Consider the following 26,345-nt stretch of genomic DNA (forward strand, 5'->3'; position numbering starts at 1 on the left):
GCAATGTAATTCTAATGTAACCACTGCTTACATTGTGGTGTGTCTCAAACGTCCAGTCATTTTTTTTTTCCAAAAAGGCACTTATCTTTGACCCTGTAGATATTGTAAATATTTTATTATCCATTATGCTTTTACTCTGATCTTTTGGATGAAGGCTCTATTTGCATCATTGTGTCTTCCTTGCACTTTGAGTTACTGGAGATAACATCATGTAAGCAGAGAAGACAAAGACTTCAGAATCAGGCAGACAGGTTTAAATTCTGGTCTTAGTATATAAATTCAGTTGGAAAACTTACTTAACTTCACCCTGACTCAGTTTCCCCATCTAAAGCTGAGTATAGGAACACAAATTTCATGTGATGTTTAACATATCAACTTACATAATTATGTGCATCACCTAGCAAGCTGCCTAATCCGGAACAGACATAAGGAAGCCATCTTTTTTTTTTTTTCTCTCATGTCTAGAGAACTGATTTACTTGTGAAAAGATGACATAAGTGGCGTCATTTTAAAATGGGGTTGGAGACAACACTGAAGAAAAGAACACTTTACAGTTTTATTTAAATTGGGCCAGACCTTAGGAGACATGACAAAACATGAATTGCTTCAGGGACAACTGTATAAAAGTTCAGCTAGAGAATGAACAGACATCCTGTAGACTTCAGGTTAGAGCACAGAATCAGTCACCACTTTTAAGCCAAGAATAGCTTAAGCTTATCAATGTAATATTTATTTTTTTTCTCCTTACCACTTCCCTCCTCTCACATAAAATCCCTAACTTTTGACATTTCTGGGCCACATTTTAGGTTTCTACTTAAATCTGTGTACCCCAAATTGCAATTATTTGATCCCAAATAAATGCTTGATTGCTTCTTATTTCAGTTCTTTATTTTTGGGTTGATATACTGAAAAACAGTATATATGTGAAATTATCTACTATAAGATTATTTTATTGAATACTTAGGCTTTGAAAGTAAATCAATTATTTCTTTACAAGGATTTCTGTGAATTTATACTTAAAACTATATATCAAAGAAATATTAACACATTTCCTAATTCTCCCATTTTTACAGCTATTTAACTGTATCAAGGATCACAATCTTCAAAAACAAACCAAATACTAAAAATCTCATTTTTACTAAATGTAATTTCAGAGGGAAATAATTTAATTTCTTTAAAAGGTTCATCATAATCAGTTACTTATTAACACGGGGACAAACCAGCAAGTAATGTTTGATCAGTGTTCCTTAATAGCATCCATCAGTTCAGCAAAGATTATTGATTGTTGGGTATGTTGGAATACAGTGCCAGGCTTTACGGGGTGAATACAAAAGAGATAGAAGACACTTTTGCTGATAGACTTGATTAAAGGGTAGGTAAGGAGTTTTATTTTTTTATTTTTAAAGATTTATTTTTATTTATTTATGCATACAAGAACTGGGGTACAGGCCAGAGGTATTGGGGGTGAGAGGATTCACCGGTGACAGAGTAGGGAGCAGAACAGGCAGCCTGACTGAAACACACAGCTGAGGGGAGCAGCAGGCAAGACAGAAGAGATCTGCTGAGCCTTGTGGGTATCTCCCTAGCTGGCTGGGGAGCGAACTGGCAGTGCAGAGGCTGCGGACAGCTTCAAAGCCCTGTTCTCAACCCCCTGCACCACCAGGGAGGCCTCATATCCCCTCTTTATATTTAAGAGCATTATTTTCGTAAGCAAGTCACAGGGTCATCTCTGAGCAGTGAACCCTCATCTGCAAAATGAGCTTTAGATAATAGGTACCATACATGCTCACTAATGTTCTTGGCTTTAAGTACTCAGTTGCTTTAATTTTAGTTACCTTTCCTCATTTCTTTATTGATAACCTCAATACAGTTTTCAGAAAGATCATATGAGAAAACACATCTAAATGTCCCTAAACAAGGGAATGAAATGTCCCTGGTAAATCTTCATTTTTAATGATTATATGTTAATATGACTTTTCATGTAGTAGCTTTCATGATGGTGTTGAAGAAAGCAAAATAATGCATTAACGGATACATGTTAGTTTCTGTATTTGAATACAAAGAAAAGAAAACAAGGGATTATACATCGACCTTTGTCCACATGGAAGGGTTTAATGAATGCATATTTAACATATCTGTTTGATTATGAGATGTTTTTAACAGTTCAAATAATCAGGAAATAAAATTTCAAGTTTGCCTACTAATCAATCATGTAGTTGACAATTACATTTAGAAATTTTCTCAATTACAAAATAGCATCTGGTGCAGCATTATTTTTGATCTATGGTAGTTTTGCTAACTGAATGATCACCAGAACAGTAACTGTAGAGAAATCTGTACAAGTTTCTTCTTCACTCTGTTTGGTGTGACTATATGTGTTGTTGTTGTTGTTGTTTAATCAATTTCATTAGTTTGTTCCTTGCTGATCAGTGGTGCACAGAATTTGGTGATTCCAAATGACAGACTCACACACTATATGCAGTTAGAGGGTCTACTATGTGACGGAACCTGGGAACTTAGAGTTGAAAAAAGAAAGCTCCTCAGTAATGTTGCTGCCACCCACCAACCTGGAATTGCTACCATTTTTGACCGAAGAACCCCCATGCAGCCCCATTTAGGTGGGGCTTTCTCATATAGTCACATTTCTAATGTTGAATAAGATACACGATGATAATAAAAGGTGTCTCAAATATCAAAGTTATAGGGGACAGTCCCTTCCTAATCCAAAGGCTAACCCTTGTATCCACTAATTGTGTGAACATGAGTGCTACACCCCGACACTGCTAGTGTAGGCAATGTCCTCTAGTAATTATTAGTAACACTGGAGACTTTTTCTCCCTGTCCATCCCGTGTCTACCAGGGTTTTGCATTGGTGGTTTCATAGTGGTTACTGATATAACAAAGGCTCATTTTAGTGATTCAGATTCATTTTTGAGTCATAAAATGGTGATTTCTGAGGTTTCTCTCTGTTCAATTTTCAAATCCCTCACAAATTCCCAGAATAATTCCTTTTCCTGAGCCTATCTCATGAATTCAAACTAAAAGATAGTTTCTAGACCCTGTGTCAGAAGAATTAGGATTGGGGAAAGAAAAAGGGAATTAGAGGCAGAGAATTCAGGAATGAGAGGAGGTCATCTCTCAGCAGAGATTTTAGATGTAAGTTAAAGACGTGTGGGAGAAAGATGGTTCATATATAGGAATAAAGCATTCTTAAATTAGATGGGAAATCAGTGGGGTCTATTTTCAAAATCCCTACTTAAAGTCTAAGATGGGAATGTTAAGAAAAATTTAGATATATAATTCTGACCAAAAATCAATCCAAACATTTGATTTATTTTCATTTCATTTCATAGTTGCTATAAAAGAGTATTGCTTGAGAAACCACATTTCATTTAGGTTGTTCACCTTCCTGTGCCTTTTCACATTGTTGTAACCCAAGGACACCTTCCTTTGCATTTTGCAGACCAGCATGGAGTTGACTACAGTTTGAGGAATTTTTTTTTTTTTTTTTTTACTCTATAGTGAGGAGCAAGACAATTTAGTGGGGGACAATTATCACAGCATAAGTAAGAAATAATGAAGAAATACTGAGCTAAGTCAGTAACAATATGATGAGGTAGGATAAATTTAAGAGTTAAGACAGTGGAGTTGGCAGAACTCAGTGATAATTGGATGTGAAGGGTAAAGGGAAAAAGGAGTTGTAAAGAGGTATCTAACAGTTTGACTAAGTAATATAAAATGGAAAGAGAGAGGGAAAAAATTATGTTTAGTTCGGGGCATTCTGATAAGGAGCATGATACTACCTGACGTGCAGAGAAAGGCTGAAGCTTGGGAGAAAATGCAAGGCATAGATAAAAGGAGTCAATAGTATTGTATCTAGTAGTTGAAACATGGAAAGTAAGTAATATCACTAATATAAAATGTGTAGTGGGCCTCCCCTGGTGGCGCAGGCGGTTGAGTGCTGCACTGTGTAGCTGTCTGCAGCCTTTGCAGCAGCAGGTTCCATCCCCGCCAGCTGGCGAGAATCCCACATGGCTCAGCAGACCTCTCCGGTCTCACCTGCTGCTCCCCTCAGCAGTGTATTTCATCAGTCTGCCTGTTCTGTTCCCTGCTCTGTCTCTGGTGAATCCTCACACCCTCTTGCACATCTGGCCTGTACCCTGGTTCTTGTATAAATAAATGGATAAATCTTTAAAAAAAAATGTGTAAAGAGATCAAAGAAAACTGAGGATGGATAGTTGTAGATGACATATTTAATGAGAAAGCATAAGTGGAAAAATGAGAATGAACGACCTGAGTCTTTGCAGAATCAAGAGAATCATCGCACAGCAGTGGAAAGGAAAGAAAGTTTTGAGTAAGGCATCAGCTGGAGTTTGGAAAATGTGCAATACATTCAGCAATTTGAAGTAATGATGATTAAGAAGTCTGAGAAGAATGAGAGAGTAGAAAAATAATGAGCCAAAGAATGCCTAGAAAATGGAATAGGCTCCTCTTCAGAGAATCTTGAAGAAGGGGATTCTTTCTAAGCTTGTTAGGGGTCATATGCAAAATACCCACCTAACACATCCCTACACCCCTCAGGGCCAAAACTATGACAAAAGCTGAATGCGCTCACTAATCAGAGCTTAACCAACTCATCTTAACGGGAGCAAGGGACCCAGGGTAAGATTCAAGGTTCAAAGAAATTTTTATTTTTGAAGTAATAGTGTAGATAACATGGATAGGAGGGTTCTGATTGGGTGGAAGATTAATTGTGGCAGTGGTTTAGAGAGCCCAATCAAATTGATTTCCAGAAAGGAGGAAAGAAGTGATAGAAGCTAAAGAAATCCTTCAGTAAAACAGGAATAATTAAGAAGAAAAGTCTGTCAGTCACACATCATCTGAGACTACAGCGAAAATCCAGAAGACACCTGAAAGAAAGCTTCTCAAACTTAAAAGAGATATGAATTGCCAAGGATTTTGCTTAAATGCACATTTACTGTGTCTGGATTAGAACTTAAGAGTCTGCATTTCTTTTCTTCTTTTCTTTGTTCTTTTGTACATTTTCCAGTTCTGTGCTTTCAAGCTCCCTAATTCTCTCCATTACTTGTCTCTGCCCACTGTTGAGGCCCTCTATTGTATTTTTAATTTGTTTATAGTACATTTTAGATCCATTAGTTCTAATAGTAGCAGCATGTTTTCTTGATCTTTGCTGTGTTCCTGTTTTACATCATCCATCATTTTTCTTAATTCTTAACTTTTATTTTCAACTCCTCAAGCATGTTCTAGAGTTCTGCTGGACTAAAATTTCTCTTGGATTTTTTTTTTAACTCTAGCATTTGAGATGCGTTTTTCTGTCTGCTCATTTTAGTTTATATCAGCTGTAATAGGGATTCCTTTTCTTGTATTAATAAATTGGCTTTATGTCCACCCTACAGAAAGCTAAGATTTTTACCCAGGATTTTTTGGTATCTATTATTTCACAGACTGATGCCTTTGGAACTGTTCAAATAGCTGAGCACTGGTGCTAATATGAAGAAATAGGTAGGGAGGAACTGGAGAATAGGGCATTGAAAGGTCGCCTCCAGTGAGAATTTAGGATCCAGCCTCCCTACTGTGCTGCAGGTACCCAAGTTGTGTGGTGGGGAACCCATAGCATCCTCTCCTCTAGGTCAACTCTTTGGCAAAAATATCTCATATGTTCTCATACAAATCTCAACTTCTAGGCTGTCATTGAGCACCATAGTATTGGGTGAGGATTAGAGAGAGCTGTGACAGGGTCAAAAACCACTGAATTGTTTTGTTTGGTTGTCAAGTAGGGAGACTTACCCTGGGGCTGTTGCTCCTGCTATTAAGACCCAGGTGCTTAATCTCTGGTTTTTGTGAGCATTCAGTTGTTGCTATAGTTTCAATCCTAAGGGTAGGAGTTTTGCATATCACAGACTGGCTGCAGATTGTAGCTTCTTTTAAGGGACAGGGGTGATTTGATCTGGCTCTCCCAACAGATTCTGGCACCAACTATTCTAGATTGGAGCCCCAGGCTCATACCAGTAATCATCACTGTGTCCTGACTGCTGTAGTTATCCAGTAGTGCACCCTCTGTGCTGCACACCAATTCTGAGCACCCCCTCCTCTAGCACAGTGGCAGGTCTCTAAAGTCCCTCTGTGGGCATGGACATGTGCCAGACCCAACATCAGCAACGGGGCTCCCTAAAGCAGCTGCCCCTCCCTCTCGTGGGTTGCTTTGACTCCTGTATCAGTGCAAACATAGCTTAATTATTCCCCAAATTACAGTTCTTCCTACCCTTTCCACCACATAGCTGGTTGTATGCAGTAAAGTTCCATTTATCTCTCAGAGGCTTTTGACTTTGTTATAAGTTTATTATGAATATGTGGAGGGGCTGAGCCCAGTGTCCTCACTCTGCCCTGATCCTGCTGCACTCCGAGTCTGCATTTCAAAGGCTCTTAGGTAACGCTACTGCTACTGGTCCTCTGACCACACTTTGAGAAAAGAAAGTCATAGTAGAAAGTAGATGACTGATACAAATAAGTTGTTGGGTGTAAGGACACAGTTTGACAAAAGACAGAATTGTAATGTTTAAACAAGAGAAAAAGGAAGAATAAGAATGCATTCTACAAATAGTCCATACATTCATTAAGAATGTACAAAATTCTTAATTTAATAAGCATGTTACAGGGCCGGGAGAGGGGCACCCCAGACCCCGCAAACCTGCCTGCTCTAAGTAGGTTCTACCATCCGCCGCATCAACACAAACCATAGGAGATTTTGATGGTTAGGAACTTTAATACAATTAGGAAACAGTACAGGAAAGGCAAAGAATATAGTTTCTAAATCAAGCACCCAGTTACCCGTCCCCTCGTGGGTAAAAGTCCAGCCAAGCAGAATTGGCCCAGAGCAAGGCCCCAAAGCCTGCCACAAGTCTAAAGCATCTTCCAGTGGGGACCCACAGAAAAGGATCAGAAACAACCAGACAAGCTGGAAGGAAAAGAGCAAAATGAAAATCAAGACAAAAACTGCTCACCTACATCTGTGTCAACTAGTCCATGGCCAAAAGGCAACTGTAGTTTCTTCATGTGTCTCTCTGCTCCACGTGCCTCCTCCCAGTCTCCTTCTGGCGCCATCCTGCTTCCTTCCTTCCTCAGTCTCCTCTGCAGCTTCTTCTCCTCCCTACTCAGCTCCACCCTCCCTTGGGTGGGGCAGGAAATCTGGAACCTCCCCCTTTCCTGGAGACCACCCTGTTACATGCATACACCTCCCTTTTGTAGAGATAGAACAAGGTGCATTAAGTGTGGCCTCTAAGCACTTAAGGCAATCTTAATATGCACAAGAAAACAAAATATTAATTCATAGATAAATAGTTAAAAAATAAGCAATGCTCAAAACCTATTAGAATTGGTAGGTAGACAGTTTAGTTTAATTTCTTTGGATCAAGACTTCCTGAAAGATTTTCAACTTGCCATTCATTTCAAAATTGAATAAATATTGAGTGCATTATCATCTTCCTTCCCTACATTTATCTTTAAAAGAAGACATGACAGATGAAAAGTCCCTATCAATTTGTGAATAGTAGAGGGAAAAATGAGGCTGCCCTTTGAATTGATGTGATCCTATCTCTTTAAGCCTCTTTCACAGTGGAGAGCTACATGAAGTCTGAGTTTGAAATCATTTGGAGGAGAAGGAAGAAACACAAGGTACATGTGTCATGAAGAGAGAAACAATGTCAGACATTCTGAGATGACCTCGTGTTCATTTAGGCATTGCCTCCTGTTTACTGAATCTGAGGCCACCCCCTTTTGCTACTGATCCTCTCAGTCAATAGACCAGCATGTTGTTAGTGCCGTTCTCACTTTCCTCTGGTTGTTGTGCACAGGCCAAGTGCTCATAGCTCTTCAAGGACATTGAAGCATAAAGAGATTAGAATAACAAATTCAGTGTCTTTAGAAACTGACTAGCTGCTTTGGAAGCTATACCTATAAAATGATAAAACTTATGAACTTACTTATAAAACTTATAACCATAAAATTATAAAACTATATTATGAACTAGCATCACCCAAACAATCTTCTGCAGAATAGTATTCTGTGAAATCCTACCAGAAATATGGGCAATAAAAGGTTGATGTTAATAAGTGAGTAATATATCAATTGTTAAAACTTCTCTTCTTCAATATTAGCAGAACATGTCCATTTTAAAAGATTGAGATTTACTGTAGTTAATAAGTCTGATTAATTTTATTAAAACAAAGTTTTTTGAAGATCTATGCTTCATTTTTAAATTATTCAATTTTTTTCTATTTGAAAGACTGGTGAAATTATTGCTTTCTAAAGGACTTAACATTCCCCAGAGGAAAAATAAAGGAATATTGTTGTAAAGATTAAACTCCTTGCTCTAGTCAGTTTAATGCAATGGCAATTAAGGAGGCCTGTGGTCACCTCAAGAATCTAGGGAAGACATGAATGAGGGGTTTGAATTGTTATTGAGTGATGTATTTTGACAAAATAAGATATTCTGGGTTGGGATAGAAGTTGAGAGGGTTAACAATAAATAAAAATGTACAGGAGGAAACAGTTCAGGGTTCAGATGTGTTTAAATGACAATGAGAAAATCAATATGCCTGGAGAGGAGGGTTTTGATTGAGTGAAAATCAATTTGGCAAGGCTGATTATAAAGATCCTTGCGTTTTGGGTTAGGGTCTATGAAGATTGAAGTATGCATTAATTGCATCCATAGGAGAACAAATAGAGAATATTTCTTTAGCATTCTGACCAAACCAATTATTTTAATTCATTGTTCCATTTTTAAAATAAAACAAGCTGATGGTGAAGAACCCATTACATTAGAAAAATGAAGAAAGGAAAGTTAAAGTCACTCATAATTCCTCTCACCAGACAGAATGCAATTGACATTGGAAATATCCTTTGCCAATTTTTTCCTAAGTGTACACATGTTCACACTCCTTTTTACAAAAGTCAGCTCACAATGTCATAGATAGAGGATATAACCTGAATTCCTAAGAGGTATGTATGTTAATATAAATGTGCAGCAGAGTAGAGTGGATGAGACATTGAAGATGCAGTTTCTCATACAGACACCACTACAAATTAAATATATAGAGTATTTTTCACCACCACAAAGAAATGTACAGTCTCCTTGCACTACACACTTTTTCTTTGAACATACAGACATCTAGGCCTTTTTTTTTTTAATTTTACTACACTTAACAAATATATATATATATGTATAAGAAAATTTTTTAAAGATTTTTATTTATTTATGTATGCAAGAACTGGGGTGTAAGCCAGAGGCAGGGGAAGTGAGAGGACCTACCAGAGACAGAGTGGGGAGCACAACAGACAGATGTCCTGAAATACACTGCTGAGGGGAGCAGCAGGTGAGACAGAAGAGGGCTGCTGTTCCATGTGGGTTGCTCCTTGGCAGGCAGGAGACAGGGATCAAACTGCTGTCTTGGCTGGCAGTACCCTGACAGTGCTGTCTTTAACCCTGCACCACCAAGGAGGCCCCAGCATAAGAAAAATTTTATCTTTTCAGCTCTAGCATTAGGAAAAGAACAAGTAAGTCACACTTGGCTCTAAGCCTCAGTGAGTGGGAGGTAAACACAGACCGACCAGGAAGGTGCTGAATTGGGCAGCCCACCTCCCTCTGTGGGGTGGACGCAGCTACTATTCAACAGCTGCTACAACTGCCAAGCAGGGATGTACACATCATCACAGTTTTCAAGAAAAGACAGACATCTAAGCACATGTGTGATTTCTGACTTTAAAAAATAGGAATTAATTATTTTAACAATAGAGTCAGAATTCAATAGGTGATTCAACTCAGTCAAGACACTACAGAACAAAGCAAAACACCAGCAACAAGAGTTCTTGGTTCCCGATAATTAGGAAATGCTGCTACCCACATCTTCTCTGACCAAAAATCTTCAAGTCCCAGGGTAAGGGACATTTTTACTTACGTAGACTGTTCCATCCCTAACTATGACCTAGTACAATGTTTACATTTGTATTAGCATATTATGAATCTTTCATTATAAAAAAGATTCATTTGGAAAATCCGTAGCATTTAAAAATATGCTTACTGAATGTATATTTTGTTGATTTGAATAGGTATTTACCCACTGGAAGAACATCTATTCCCAAATGCCACTTAGGTTATTTTCAAGAACTCCCTGCTGAATATTGACGCAGCTGTGAGCCTTTGCAGAAGTGGGAACAAAGCCGTCTGTGTAGAACCTTGGAATCACAGTGAGTAATTAGCACAATGTCTATAATCAGGGAAAAGTTAGATTACGAAAAGAGCAATATAAATGTCTATGATACATGGAATAGAACAAGAAGAGAGATCATCTAAACAACAAACACAAAAAATATTTGAACTCTGAGTGTAAAAACCTCTCAGAGTGTGTGTGTGTGTAGTGTGTGTAGTATAATGCATTGTCACTACTTCACATATAAATATTTCTCTGAAAATTTCCATCCAGGTGATACCGGTATCATTAGTAATGTTTTTTTAAAAGAAATATGATTCAATACTCCAAATTAACAAAAAAGAGAGCATATTGAAGATTGCCTAGGCACAGAAAACATAAAATAACTTGAAATGTATAATAAGCTATATACCTTTTTCAATAAGTACAGTGTAGACTAGAACAAAATTTTATAACACAAAAATTTCAACAAATGAAGTCTTTCAATAAAATGTTGTTTTTGGACATTGTGAAAATACAATACAGTTTGCATCATGAGAAAGGTATCTTTTATTTAGACTAATATGATCTTTTAAAGATGTAATTTAAATATTTAAAAGTCAATAAATTTAAAAAATAAAAAAAAATCAATAAATATTTTACATTTAAGTGGTCAGTATTTGAAAAAATAAAGAAGAATGTTTTTAAAATCTTATATTGGGGGCCTCCCTGGTGGCGCAAGGGGTTAAGCACTGCACTATGCAGAGGCAATCGAAAGCCTCTGCAGCACAAGTTTGATTCCCGGCCAGCCAGGGAGCAACACACAGGGCACAGCAGACCTCTCCTGTCTTGCCCGCTGCTCCCTTCAGCAGTGTATTTCAGTAGATCTACCTGTTCTGTTCCCTACTCTGTCTCTGATGAATCCTCTCACCCCCTGCATCTCTGCTCTTGTATACTAAAACAAATAAATCTTAAAAAAAAAATAAAATCTTATATTGACTTCTGATTTTTCAGTTTGTATTTCATATATTTAGGCTTTCTTTGAATAAGAAATGTCATCCTTTTCCCCACATTGGCAGGAATAAGATCGGTTCCGGTTTTAAGGCTACTGCCAAAATCCATCTTTATGTCCTTTATTTGGTCCTTTTCTGTTTGGAATCGGCTGAAAAATCTTTAACAATGTCTATCAAGTTTATATTTCATGCCCAGGGTACAGGCCAGAGGTGCGGGAGGGTGAGAGGATTCACCAGAGACAGAGCAGAGAGCAGATCAGGCAGACTCACAGAAAGCACTACTGAGGGGAGCAGCAGGCGCGATAGGAGAGGTCTGCTGTGCCATATGAGAATCTCCCTGGCCTGCCGGGAATCGAACCCGCACTGCAGAGGCCGTGGACAGCTTCACAGCTCTGCGCTTAACCTGCTGCGCCACTGGGGAGACCCACCAATTTTTTTTTTAAATCCTAGTACTTTACTGATCTCATTATTTCTACCATTTGAATTGTGGATCTTGGAATCGATACTCTTAGCAACTTTATGAAATGGTCAACTGGTCTCCACTAATACCTAGGTCAATGATTGGGATGCCTTTCATAGTGCTAGTTAATAGGGAAATACTTGGAATTTTAGCAGGAAAAAAGGTAAAAAAATGTTTTCATAATGTCACCTGATGTAGGTGGGTTTTGTCAGTAAATGTAGGCATTAGGATTTGTTATCAGTATGTGTCCTTGGCTCTCTGCCTGATTAAATAGATCCAAGCTGAGGTCCCTAAAAAAGTCAAAATCAGATTGAATAATTGATTGATTTAGTAAGGATTTATTAAACACCAGTTAGATGCTAGGCACTATTTTAAATACTGGTAACACAATAGCTAATAAAGACAACCTGTTTTGCTACAAACTTAATGTCATAAAATTTACATGCTAGAAAGTAACAAAGAAATTTAATTATATGAGTTATTAATTAATTATAATTCTAGCATTATGAAACTGCCCCCAAAACTGGTAGAATAGTCTTCACTGGTCACATAATAAATGTCACCAAGGAAATTCTCCTTCAGATGCGTTCTGAAAGAACATCAGATCTAAGCAAAGAGATGGTCCATCCCAAGGAGGGTGGAAGGAAGCTGCCCATGTTGACACTTAGACCCAGGTGAATTCTGTGTCTCTAAGTAACTTGAGTTAAAACAGTAGTACTGCTGGGCCTCCCTGGTGGGGCAAGGGGCTAAGATGCAGCACTAATGATTTTAAAACTGGAAAAGTTAAATTTCTCTACTTTTTTTATGGTAGAAAGGCATAAAGATTTGTGTGGGGCCTCCCTGGTGGTGCAGGCGGTTGAGTGCCTCACTGTGAAGCTGTCCACAGCCTCTGCAGTGAGGGTTCGATCCCAGCCAACCAGCGAGAATCCCACATGGCGAAGCAGACCTCTCCTGACTCGCCCACTTCTCCCCTCAGCAGTGTATTTCAGTCAGTCTGCCTGTTCTGTTCCCCACTCTGTCTCTGGTGAATCCTCTCATCCTCCGGTGCATCTGGCCTGTACCCTGGTTCTTGTATAAATAAATAAATCTTAAAAAAAAAAAAAAAAGATTTGTGTGAAGGAGTAGATGGTGTTGATTCAGACCATTGTGATATTAATAGACTGGAATGAAGTGGACATAATCAAGAAATATTAATGAGGTGAGGGAGAGAAAAGGAAAAAGAGTGCACATTAATTTTAGGGTTTGAGCAACTAGGTCAATAGTAGGTGATCAACTATCAATCAAGCAATCACCAAACACTGATTTGATTGAGCACTTTTTTTTTTTTTTCACCAATATTGGAACTTATCCCAAAGAAGTCACAGGTTTAGGTGAAGAAAACTTTTTTAAAAAATATTTATTTATTTATGCATACAAGAACTGGGGTACAGGCCAGAGGTTTGGGGGATGAGAGGATTCACCAGAGACAGAGTGGGGAACAGATCAGGCAGACTGACTGATATACACTGCTGAGGGGAGAAGTGGGCGAGTCAGGAGAGGTCTGCTGTGCCATGTGGGTAGCTTCATAGGTTGTGTCTTAACCCCTTGCGCCACCAGGGAGGCCCACTGAAGAAAACTTTTGCTAAGGATAAGTTGCTATACAAAAGCACCCCAGAAAAGCTACCCTAGAGGATGTTTGCATTTAGAAATCCAGTTTTACTTAATATTCCAGTGTTTCCTTTCTTCTCATTGTTCTTTTTCCCTTCCCCCAAGATAATTATTCTAAAGGCATTTGAGGTGATCAATATATCTAGGAGAGGACTAAAAGTAAAAGAGGGAATTTAAGTTCATTTTTTAGCTTTCAAGCTCTAATGTTACACATTTATGTTTATGCCTCCACAAATATTTTCTAAAAAGTTCAGACCGGTCCTCTTTGTCATCCCCGTGATCATATGCTCAGTCTACAAAAGCTTTTCAGGATTCTATGCACAAGTTAGAACTACAAACATTGAAAAAATATGGACACATGCTGAAATATAAACACTAGCAGTTATTTTCAGGAAATCCATGTTAAAATATTGAACCCATTGGTTGAAAATGGGTTCAGAAAAGGGACAGCTGGCTGGTAAAACTGCTGTTTGGACTTCCTACTTCCTTGGTAACAGGCAGTGAATTTCCTACTTCTGTAATTTTCCTTTCCTTTTTTTCTGCTAGCTCATCATTTGTGAATAGAAACAACAAATTGTGGATATTGATTTTGTAGCCTGCAGCTTTACCACAAATATTTTTATTTCTAATATTTTTTGGAGTTTTTTATGTGATAGTGTGTTCATCTACATATAGTGAGATTTTTACTTCTTCCTTTCCAAGCTGCATATTTATTGTTCACTTTTCTTGCCTAATTGCTCTAGAGAGGATATCTAATAGTATGTTAAATAATATTGGTGAGAGTGGTCAACAGTGTTTTATTCTTGTTCTTAGAGAGAAAGCTTTGGTTTTTCACATTGGGTATATTAGCTATTGGTTTGTCATATATGTGTTATTGTCTTCACATATGTTCCTTCTATACCCATTTTATTCAAACTTTTAAAGCCATAAATACATGGTGAATTTTATCAAGTGCTTTATCTGCATCTATTGAGATGTTTGGTAGAATTCATCAAAGAAGTTTTCTGGTCCTAAACTTTCATTTTCAGGGAGGTTTTTCATTACTGTCTTAATTTCTTTAGTTGTAATATATCTGTGCAGGTTTTCTGTTTCTTCCTGACTCAGTCTTGGTAGGTTGTATAATTCAAGTAATTTATCCATTTCCTCTAGGTTCTCACCATGTATGTTATATATTGTTTCCATTGGAAACAATTGGAATTTTTGTAAGGATTTATGCATTGGAAATTTGATAAGGATTTATAGATGATGGAGATTTTCAACTTACTGCTACAATATGTATATATTTTAACTAGAAGAAGAATAAAATTTTGATATAATATTATAATTGTAAGCAGCTTAAGAAGACAATGTAGTATTGTAGGAAACATAAATTAGATTAAAAGTTAGGAAACATGTTTGACCTCAACTTTAATTAATTATATTTATGTGCAAAACAGTAACCTTCTCTGGACCCATTTCTCACCTTTAAAATGAGGGAATTGTATTAAGTGTTCTCTATGGAATCTTTAACATTTTACATTAATTTAACATTCCTTTTATTAATAAAAATGAAAAATTTCCTCCCACTTGTTCAACAGTATATAAAACTAACAAAAAGTAGAGTGGAAACATTCACACTGTAATTTAAATGTCAGACCAGTATTAAATATTGGCAGGTCCATTTGTTATGTAGGAAGCTGTGGCAGGATACTCAACTCTAATAAGTTTTGATTTCCTCATTGATAGACAGATGTTATAGATGCAAATATAAATAAGTAGCCTTTACAAAGTAAAACTAGTATGTAATAACATAATGTATAGTAACTGGTTATGAAGGAGGCACTAAAAAATAAGCTGTAGGCACACCTCAATTTATGTTTATTTTATTGCACTTCACAAATACTGTGTTTTTCACAAATTGAAGGTTTGTGGCAACCTTACATTGAGCAAGCCAATTAGCACCATTTTGTTTTCTAACAGCATGTGTTCATTTCATGTGCCTGTGTCACATTTTGTTAATTCTCAAAATATTTCAAATTTGCTCATTATTATTATGTCTGTTACAGTGATCTGTATTCAGGGAACTTTGATGTTTCTATTGTAATTGTTTTGGGGCATCATGAACTGCACCCACATGAACACAAACTTTGTTGATGAAATGTGTATATTCTGTTTATCATTTTCTTTCTCTCTTCTTGGGTCTACCAAATCCTGACACACAATATTGACATTAGGTGAATTTTTAACCCTGAAGTGGCTTTCAGAACACAAGTGAAATGAAGAGCTACATGTCTCTCACTCTAAATCAAATGCTAGAATTGATTAAAGCTTAATGAGGAAGTCATGTCAAGAGCTGAGCTAGATCAAAAGCTAGGCACCTTACACCAAAATTATACAGATTATAAATGCAAAGGAAGAGTTCTTGAAGCAAATTAAAAATGTAGTTCAAGTGAACACACAAATAATAAAAAAATGAAATAGCATTGTTGCTGATATACAGAAAGTTTAAGTAGACTGGATAGAAGTTCAAAGGAAGCCACAATATTCACTTAAGTCAAAGCCTAATTTAGAGCATGGCCCCAACTCTCTTCAATTATATGAAGGTTGAGATAGAAGTAAGGAAGCTTCAGGAGAAGAGTTTGAAAGTAGCAGAGACTAGGTCATGAGGTTTAAATAAAGAAACTATTTCCATATTCTAAAAGTGCATGGTGAAGGAGTTAAGTGCTGAACAAAAGTTGTAGCAAGTTATCTAGAAGATGAAACTAAGATAACCGATGATGATAGGTTTCACATGTAGATCAAACAGCCTTCTATCCAAAGTTGTCACTAGGACTTTTAAAGAAGGAGAGGAAAAGTCAATGTTTGACTTAAAAATATTCAAGCAAAAGGCTGACACTCTTGTTGGGGCCTAGTGGAGGTAGTAAGTTGAAGCCAATGCCTATTTACAATTCCAAAAATCCTAGGGTCTATAAGAATTATTCAAGATCTACTCACCTTGTACTTTATAAATGAACAACAAAACTCAAATGACAACACATTCAATTTACTGAACATTTTAAGCCCATTATTGAGACCTACTAATGAGACAAAAAGACTTCATTTAAAATATTACATTACAAGGCCTCCCTGGTGGTGCAAGGGGTTAGCACAGCACTGTGAAGCTATCCACAGCCTCTGCAGCACAAGTTTGATCCCCGGCAGGCAAGGGAGCTACCCACATGGTGCAGCAGATCTCTCCTGTCACACCTGCTGCTTCCCTCAGCAGTGTATTTCAGTCAGTGTGCCTGTTCTGTTCCCTGCTCTGTCTCTGGTGAATCCTCTCACCCCCTGTACCTTTGGCCTGCACCCCAGTTCTGGTATATGTAAATAAATAAATCTTTGGAAAATATATTATATTACAGAGAAAAAGACTCCATTTAAAATATTTGAAAATGGGGCCTCCCTGGTGGTGCAGTGGTTGAGCGTTGGGTTGCGAAGCTGCCCGCGGCCTCTGCGGCACTGGTTGGATCCCCGGCTGCTCCCCTGCCACCGGAGGAGGGTCCCACATGGCGCGCAGACCTCTCCTGCCGCCCGCTGCTCCCCTCAGCAATGTACTTCGGTCCTTCTGCCTGCTCTGCTCCTCGCTCTGGCTCTGGTGAATTCTCTCATCCTCCCGCGCTTCTGACTGTACCCAGTGCATGTATAAACAAAACAAACAAACAAACAAACAAATAAATAAATTAAAAAAAATGCCTCTAAAAAGAAAATTGTAAAAAAAAAATTAAAAAAATAAAATAAAATATTTGAAAATGCACCTGATCACCAAAGAGCTCTGATGGAGATTTATGAAATGAAATTTGTTTTCATGCCTATTAGCTCAGTATTCAACCTATAGACAAGGGAGCAAGCAGCAATTCTGAATATCAATTCATTATTTAAGAAAAATAATAAGTATAAGGCTATATTGAAAATAGAAAGTGATTACTCTGATGTATCCTGGCAAAGTAAATTGAAATCTTCTGGAAAGATCTTACCACTCTAGAACCATTAAGAACTCCTAGGTATCTACCCAAAGAATGCAGACACTAATTCAAAGGGATGCTCATTGTAACACTATTTATAATAACCAAGTCATGGATACAGCCTAATTTACTAAAGACAGATGAATGGATTAGGAAGATGTGGTATTATACACAATAGCATACTACTCAGAAAGAAAAATATATAAGTTCTTCCCATGTGCAATAACATGGATGGGACTGAAAGGGATTATACTAAATCAAATAAGTCAGAAGAAGAAAGACAAATACTGGATGGCTTAAGTTTCATGTGAAATACAGAGAAATAAAACAAAGGGCCAGATAAAACCAAACTGATAGCTTACCCAAGGAATCTGACTTGCAGAATCGAGGCTACCTGAGGGGGATGGAGGAGGAAAGGAGGAACAAAATGGGAGGAGGTACAGTGGACTATGATGGAAGTCAATGCGTGTGTTGGTGGTAGGTATGGTGTAGTAACATACACCTGATGGTTGTGATCCTATGCCTGTAAACCATATACAGTGTTGGAAAACAATGCTACCTCAATAAAAAGAAATAATTAAATTCCCACCCACATCACACAAAAAGAACATTTGTGATTCATGGAGGAGATAAAAATATGACAGCCCAAAGTAGTTTATTGAAATATAATCTACTCATCATGAAGATGCTGCAAACATTGTTCAAATGACAATAAAGGAATTAATTTATTACATAAGCTTAGTTGATAAAACAGTGGCAGGATTTGAGAGAAATGACTCCAATTTTGAAAAGAAGTTGTACTGTGGTAAAATGCTACCAAATATCACATGCTATAGAGAAATCTCTCATGAAAGAAAAAGTCAATTGAAGTGGCAAACTTCATTGTCTTGTTTTGTAAATTTGTCACAGCTATTCCAACCTTCAGAAACCATCAACTGACCAGTCAGAAAACATAAACATCATGTCTACCAGCAAAAAGATTATGACTCACTGAAAGTTCAGATAACAGTTAGCAATGTTTAGCAGTAAAGTATTTTTAAATTGAGGTAGTACATGCTTTTTAGACTCATGATATTGCACAGTTAATAGACTACAGTATAGTTTAAACATAACTTTTATATACACTAGGAAACCAAAAAATTCAAGTGACTTCTTTATTGCAACATTCACTTTATTGTGGTGGAACCAAGCACACAATATCACAATATCCATGGATGAAATAGCCTGGAATTTCAGTTATGAGATCTGAGGTGAAATATTTTCTGTGTCATCGACTTTCTACATGTCTTTGAAGTTAAAATGGGGTTTGAAAGTGATCACTGTTTATATCTTTTCCGATCCACTTAAACAATTTGGGGGAAATACAAGGCCAAAATACAGATGGGCCAATACGAATTATGTAGATCAATGTTGTTAATGATGCTAAATGCTAGAGAATATTACTGTTACCATCTCTTCACATTATTTTTGTCTTTCATCTAGGCAAATATACACCTCATACCATCTCTCCCCCCCAAATGCTTTTGATCACTTATGATTCCTTTTTTTGATACTGCAAAACATTTCCACTCCTCTGTGCTAATTAACATCATAATATATAATTATCATCTTCACAAGTGTCTCTAGATACTGTTTTTATTTTATTATTTTTATAGATTATGAGAACAACATAAAATACCATTAGTTTTCTTGCCAAGAATATTTCATCTAAGAAAAGCTATGCTGTACATTTTAGGGATAAATGCCACTTATAAACATGGCATTTTAAAGCATATTGAAGTTTCATGTATTAAAGAATGGGATAGCTATTGGTAGTCAATGAGTAATGGATAGGGATGATTAATGACTTTGTGAGATAAGGGATAATTAGATTTGGCGTGTGTATCCACCATTTGAACAAATTGGTATGTGGAATGCACAGTCGAAAGAGATACAGACAAATGGCATTAAGCTTCAATGATTTAAATGGGTCTCCTGAGAATGGATGATCCAAATCCTTTTCTATTTTTTCCCAACAACTCAACACAACCATAAAGGTAACCATGGATCGTATTTTCATGCTAGTGAGGGTTGCCTCAGCAACAGAGTGACAGACGATGAAGCCCAGGCAAGCCTTTTCACACCTTTCTGCCTTTAAGTCATTTACCCTTTTCACAGAGGTCTGTCATTTACTCAAAAATTGCTCTACAGTTCCACTAACTCTAGACACAGTGACACTGGGGGACAACAATAATTCTTGGTAAAACTGAAGAAGGAGCAGTTTTCTATAACATTTCCTGTATACGTCCTCCAACAACTCAGTGTGCACAAGCATGTGTGTGCATACACACACACACACACACATCCCTACACACATAGACAATCATACCTGTACCTTCTTAAGTGCTAAATCAGTATACTACCATATGTGCTCACCTCTTCTAAAGTGCACATTAGTAAGACTTGCCAATAATGGAATGTTTTGGATCTTTTCATTCTAAACCAGCCATTTATGTCCACTTCCTCTATGTGCAGTTTTTTAGATAAACCAAGGAATTAATCTATGCCAGTGTGTTAACGCTGAACTTCTAAATCTCATAATAGAACCACATTGGTACATTATTATCAGAAAAGAGTTACATCTAAAGTAATTTTTACTGATTCCAGTATTAGTTATTAATATTAGGTAAAATGCAAAATGCTTGGGAAGGAAATTACATTATTTAAATTAGAATTTTCTCAATGTTATCAGTATAAAAATGTATTCACTTGTATTGAAGTATGCTTTTATTTTTTCCTAGTTGAAATGAAATAAATGGAGTTCCAATTAAAACAAACTGTCCTGAGTGGGCTAGAGAGTGAATGTGGTGGTGGCTGGCGGGGGGGGGGGGTCTGTGGCACATAAAGAGTACAACAGACAGATTGTGATTAAATTATTCCTTTGAGAAAAAAAAAATATATGGATACTAATTGACAAATGTGTTTTATTATTCATGAATATTTATAACATTAATTCATGTAGGCATGGTAGAACATACAATTGTGTGCTATTAGGAATTAGGGTGTGGGTTTTATTAGATAAAATGCTTTCCTATTGTATCCTCCTTTGTGGGTATTTTCAGTAAGGTGGTACATAAAAGGAATAATAGTTAAATAAGAAACAAAACACATTATTAAGGGCTGCTGAATACATAGCTTTGGTAAAATCTGTGGAGGAAATTTTATGTTATCCAAAAATCATTATCTCATGAACTTATTATTCTCAGGCTTGTCACATAGGTAGAGGAAGTAGAGATACTACGAAGCATGAGATAGCCAGTTCTGGAGACCCAGCCCTTGATGAGCTCTGCCCCTTATATAAAAGCACTAAGAAGACTGAGAAAAGACAAGAAAAGAAATGGATAAGATAGATGAATATAATTAAATGAACACTCAAAATTAGTGAGCACGACCGAATTCTTGTTTGCTGACTAATCTGAATTAATCTGAATAGAAGAATCTTCCTTGGGGGCAGAGTATGAAATGTGATTGAGCAAGAAAAGCTATATAGTATGTTTATGGAAATTAAAGAGGAAAAAAACATGACCAAAATTATACCATGAAAATATTCAATAGAATGAGAATTTGAGTTTAAAAAGAAGACATTTGGTGGCAAAAATTTATTCAGGACATACAGATTTAAAAAAAAACACATTATGTTTATATAGATAACACACACATGCACACAAGCACACACATATACACATGCATGTGCATACATAAATCACATGTGTATTGTACATGACATAACATGGAGCACATGTGAATTTACATAATACAACAAAATATAGCATATATAAAATCCATCAACACATATCAGATGCAAACTCTATAAATATACATATACGCATATCTTTAGAAAGCACAGCCCACAGTGATACACCCACTATACATACATAACTTGCTTACTTAGGGTATTATCTACAGGAGAAACCTATGAAAACAACATACTCCAATAAAACTATTTTTCCATGAAATAATGAAATACCAAGCAGGTGACCAAAATATTAAATATCAGGTCATGTAAACGTACAGCTAACTAGGCATAAACAGAAATAACACAGAGAAGAAAAGGGCATTACAAAACAGATTTAGTGTAGTCAGATGAAAATAAACACTTAGTGTGTTTATAAGAGAAGAGTTGCAGTCACAAAGATGAGGACTGAAAGAAAATGAAAGTACCTTGAAATTTGTAAAAGTCAGCATATGGAAGTGAAAACTAAAATGAACAAAACTAAGGTTCTAGCTGATGATCTGAAATATTAAAATTAAGAAAATACCCAGAAGACAATAAAAGCAAAACACAAAGGGAAGGATAATAACCTCATAATACTTTTTGATAAAGGTAAGATTCAGGATTCCACAACTGATAGAATTAAGAATATCAGCTGAAAAGAACTGAGAGCATGAAGGAAGAGACAATGAAAAAAGAAATTAAAAATTACCTTCAGCTAAAGAAAGACACATCTTCCTATTAAAGACACAGATGCTGAATATATATCAGTTAAGAAGAGTCAAGTCCTGTAAAGTTTCAAAACTTAACAAAGAAAAATTCCACAATCTTCTACAGAGAGAATAAACACATAGTAGGAATCTGATTGACATCTTCTTGTCACAACACTGTGTGCTAACAAAACAACATGAGGAAAAAAATACCTGTGGACATATTGTGAAAATTCTGGGACCCTGTTGCAGAAGGCAAGAAAACACAGTCATCTATACAAACTTGAAATCAGAGCAGACCTATCCTGTTCTGTGTAGCAATGACAAAGGAATCTGTCCTGTATGGGGAAACCAACCTTTCACACCCCACTAGAGACAAAGGAGCCAGCTAAAGAAAATGTAAACAGCAGCTCCTGGATCTTCACAGTGCACTCTTTATAAGTCAGCAAAATGATTAAACCCCTGCACTTGCCCTCCTCTGCTTCTAGACAGCATCAACATTTCCTTAAGTCAAGACAGCATAGGCAATAGAAAGATCTAAATCTAAAGCCAACAACCAGAATCCTGTCAAGAATAATTACATTTCTGATGCTGCTGATTCACTGTTCCTGTTTTCACTGTCCCTACTGAAGGGTACTCTGTATCAAGGTATATAAACCTGAAGATTGTTGCAGTAGCTCTCAGAGTAAAATCTGTTTCCAGGTTCTAATCTTTACTTAGATTATCTAATAAACCCTTTGCTTAACTATCATTCAAACTTTTATTATAGTCACTATATCTATCGAGTCGAAGTATCAGTGAGCAAAAAGAAAAAAAAATATACCAAATCCAGTATTTAAAATATTTAAGGACATCATATGGAAAAATGACTCATTGGGGACGACAGTCTTTAGGTCCTGTAGTGTGTGACCCAGATTCTTACCCTAGCCATCAACTTCTTTCAGGAATGAAGCACACATTCCCCCAACTGCAGGGGGGGCTGGTGATTGACAGTCTGCAACTGATTTTCTCTCCAATCATCACCACAATATTGTCCTGCAGATGGGATAAACTCTGCTTGACATCATGACCTTTCTGGGTGTAACCCACACTCAATGATTACTCCCTTCTCCCAAGATGGGGCAATTCTGTTTTTTTTTTTTTTTTTTTAAAGATTTATTTATTTATTTAGTTTGTGTAGAACTAGGGGGTAGGTCAGAGGTGCAGGGGGTGAGAGGATTCACCAGAGACAGAGTGGAGAACAGAATGGGAATATCTACTGGGAATGGGAAATACACTGCTGAGGGGAGCAGTGGGCAAGACAGGAGCGATGCCTGTACCATGTGGGTTAGCTCCCTTGCCTGGGGTGGAACTCAAGCCATAGTGGTGATAGTGCTAAGACTTAACCCGTAGGCCACCAGGGATGCCCCCAACTTCGGACAATTCTGAAGGGACATTCCATTCAAGAGATGCTCATGGAACCAATTAACAGTTTTGTTATGGCTACTTCATGGTCCGGCTTTTTCTTTTATTGATCATCCCTTTTCCCCTCTTCCCAGGCCAGGATGATCCTTAAGAGCAAGTAGATCCCAATTCACTCCCTAAAAACAAATCTCCATCTCAGAGTCAGATACCTACCTGGGGAAACCAACCTGCAATAAGATTCTACAGAGAAAAATTTTTACAAAACATTCCAGAAAGAAAATGACAAGGTGATTATGAAAGAGTAGCCATTTGATGATTTATACAAAATGAAAAAAAGCATACTCAAATAAAAGGAAATGTCACTAGATGTAGATGCTTAAAATATAATTTAATTATCATAGGATTGTATTTCTTTTTTTAAATATTTATTTATTTATACAAAAACTGGGGTACAGGCCAGAGGCTCCGGAGGTGAGAGAACTCACCAGAGACGAAGCTGTGAGCAAAACAGTGGGCAAGACAGGAGAGGTCTGCTGTGCCATGTGGGTTGCTCCTTGGCCGGCTGGGAATGGAACCGAGCTACAGAGGCTGCGGGCAAGCTTCACAGAGCTGCACTCAACCCACTGCGCCACTGGGGAGGCCCAGGGTTGTATTTCTTTCACTACAGTTTTAAATTCAGTGTTTAGGATAAATGGCTAAATACTATAAATATTATCGTGATGTTAAAACTAAAAATACTGCTTTTATTGTTCTTATACTTTGGCTCGACCTGTAACGGGCTTCTCCATAAAAGGAGGAGATGTCATGTTCCCCAACACCACTTAACGAGGATCAGGACTCAGTGGCCATGTGCAGCTATACAACATGGAAGGCAGGTGGGCTCTGGAGGAGGCACTTAGAAGAGAAATGAGAGAGAAAACTGGCTAAGAAGGGCACTTGCTTCTTGCCTTTGGACTTGCACTGGCAACGTCGGGCCTTGGAGGAGACATGTGAAAGAGAGATGTGTGGAGACACTTAGGAGAGACATGTGGGTGAGACTCTAGAGTCATTATTTCAAATTGCACTTTGATTTTCCTCCTTTCATCCCAGAATTGCTTGGCCCTTTTGTCCCTTTCTTATTGTTCCCTGCCAGAAGGTGTCTTAGACTTGTGGCAAGCTTTGGGGTCTCAATGACCATGATTTGGGCCAACCCTATTTGGCTAGGCATTTATCCACAAGGGGATGGGTGTTTTATTGAGAAACCACTGTCCTTTCTCCCCTCTTTCATGGACATTAATTCCTATGTCCTATGTCAAAGGATAGCCTAAGAATCTTCTTTGTATCTGTGCTTAGGAATGTCCAGACCCCTTTAGAACATGCAAGTTTGGGGGCCCCAGGGATTCCCCTTGGTCATGTGCTAACAGATTCATAGTAAAATTGGAAAACTAGCTTCATATCAATTGTGAAATGTATAGGATTTCACTTTTAAAGATAACACAAACAAACTTTAGGAAAGTCAAGAGAACATACAAGGTTGGGCAAATCACTATATGATTAATCTTCTGAAAAGTAGAATCAAATAATAACTTTAAAATTAGTAAACCATGAAAAAATAAAAAGATTTATTTTAAAAATATCAAAGAAATAAAAGTCAGAAACTATGAAAAGAAATGATATATCTAGAGTAGAAATGGATATAGACATGTAAGGAATATGTACTCTGGATTTGAGTCATCTATACATTTTTTTTTAATTCTGTAATTACTTTTAAATTTAAAATATAACTTTAAAAAAATTAAAGCACACCCTTACCAACAAAAGACTGGGTAAATAAATTATAGTGAAGTAAATTTTAACAGCCACTTAAATCCCTCAATTTAGCTAATGCTCATAACTTCTGAAAGTGCTTTCACTTGTTGAAGTAAAAATATTTTATTGATCACTTCTTCTGGGCAAGCCACTGCTTTCCCTATTAACTTATTTATTTTCATTCCCGAGACAGGTGAGGAAAAATGTCTTTTTGTCCTTTTAACATTTAAAAAAAGTAAAATAAAGAGAGAGTAAGTTGCTTTGCCTGAGGTTAAAATACTAATCCTGGTGATGCTGCAGCTTCTGTCTTCATTTTCCCTACCCAAGACTTCTGTGGCTAACCTCAGTTCCCAAACAGTGGGAAATGGGTGGTAACCAAAAATTGTCAGAAAAGTGTGTTTGAGAAATGCATAATGTGATAAAGGGAGAACTGGGAAATGTACATGTAATATTTTCTACTTGACTTTTACTTACCAGGCACTGTGATAAGTGCTCACACAGATAAAGTTTCATTAACCCTCACAACAACCTCTATAAATAAAACAGTACTGTCATAAGTTACCTCATTAGAACAATTAGGCTCATACTAAATAAATTACTTATGAGAATCCATACAGAAAAAGACAAAATTATCCTGTTCTGAAACTTGTGTTTTCTTCTATGTAGAGTTTCTCAACCTCCACATTATTGAAAGTTTTGGCTGGGTGATTGTCCTGGGTGTTATAGAATATTTAGCAGTATCCCCAGCTTCCATCCACTAGATGCCTGCAGTATCTTCACCTCTATTGGTGACAACCAAAAATACTTCCAGATGTCCCCAGGGAATGGATGAAGGTGATGTAGCTTTTGGAGTTAATTGGTTTAGAGAGTGGGGTCCTTGGATTCACTCTGGTAAAGGTTTTGTTACAGGGCACGGAGAGGGCCACCCAGACCCCACAAACCTGCCTGCTCTAAATAGGCATCCGCCACATCAACACAAAACATATGAGACTTTAATGAAAAGGAACTTTGCTACAATTAGTAAACGATACAGGAAAGGCAAGGAATATAGTTTCTAAATCAAGCACCCGAAGTTACCCGTCCCCTCGTGGGTAAAAGTCCACCCACAAGTCTAAAGCACCTTCCAGTGGGGACCCACAGAAAAGGATCAGAAACAATCAGACAAGTCTGGAAGGAAAAGAGCAAAATCAAAATCAAGACAAAAGCCGCCGTTGTCACCTCCCCCCGGGTCTTTCACCCACATCTGTGTCACCCAGTCCACGACCAAAAGGCAAGCGCAGTTTCTTTACCTGTTTCTCTGCTCCATGTACTTCCTCCAGGTCTCCTTCTGGCTCCATCCTTCCTCAGTCTCCTCTGCAGCTTCTTGTTCTCCTTGCTCAGTTACACC

The 26,345-nt window shown here is 37.3% G+C and overlaps 1 protein-coding gene across 2 annotated transcripts in view; it reads right to left on the reverse strand.

Moving 5' to 3' along the window:
- Positions 1–26,345, reverse strand: part of DPP10 (dipeptidyl peptidase like 10) — a gene marked incomplete at both ends in the record, with an annotated part of 1,271,390 nt that overhangs the window by 580,599 nt on the left and 664,446 nt on the right. The gene's annotated exons all lie outside the window — the stretch shown is intronic.

This window comes from Talpa europaea, assembly GCF_964194135.1.
Source record: "Talpa europaea genome assembly, chromosome: 1".
NCBI lineage: Eukaryota > Metazoa > Chordata > Mammalia > Eulipotyphla > Talpidae > Talpa > Talpa europaea.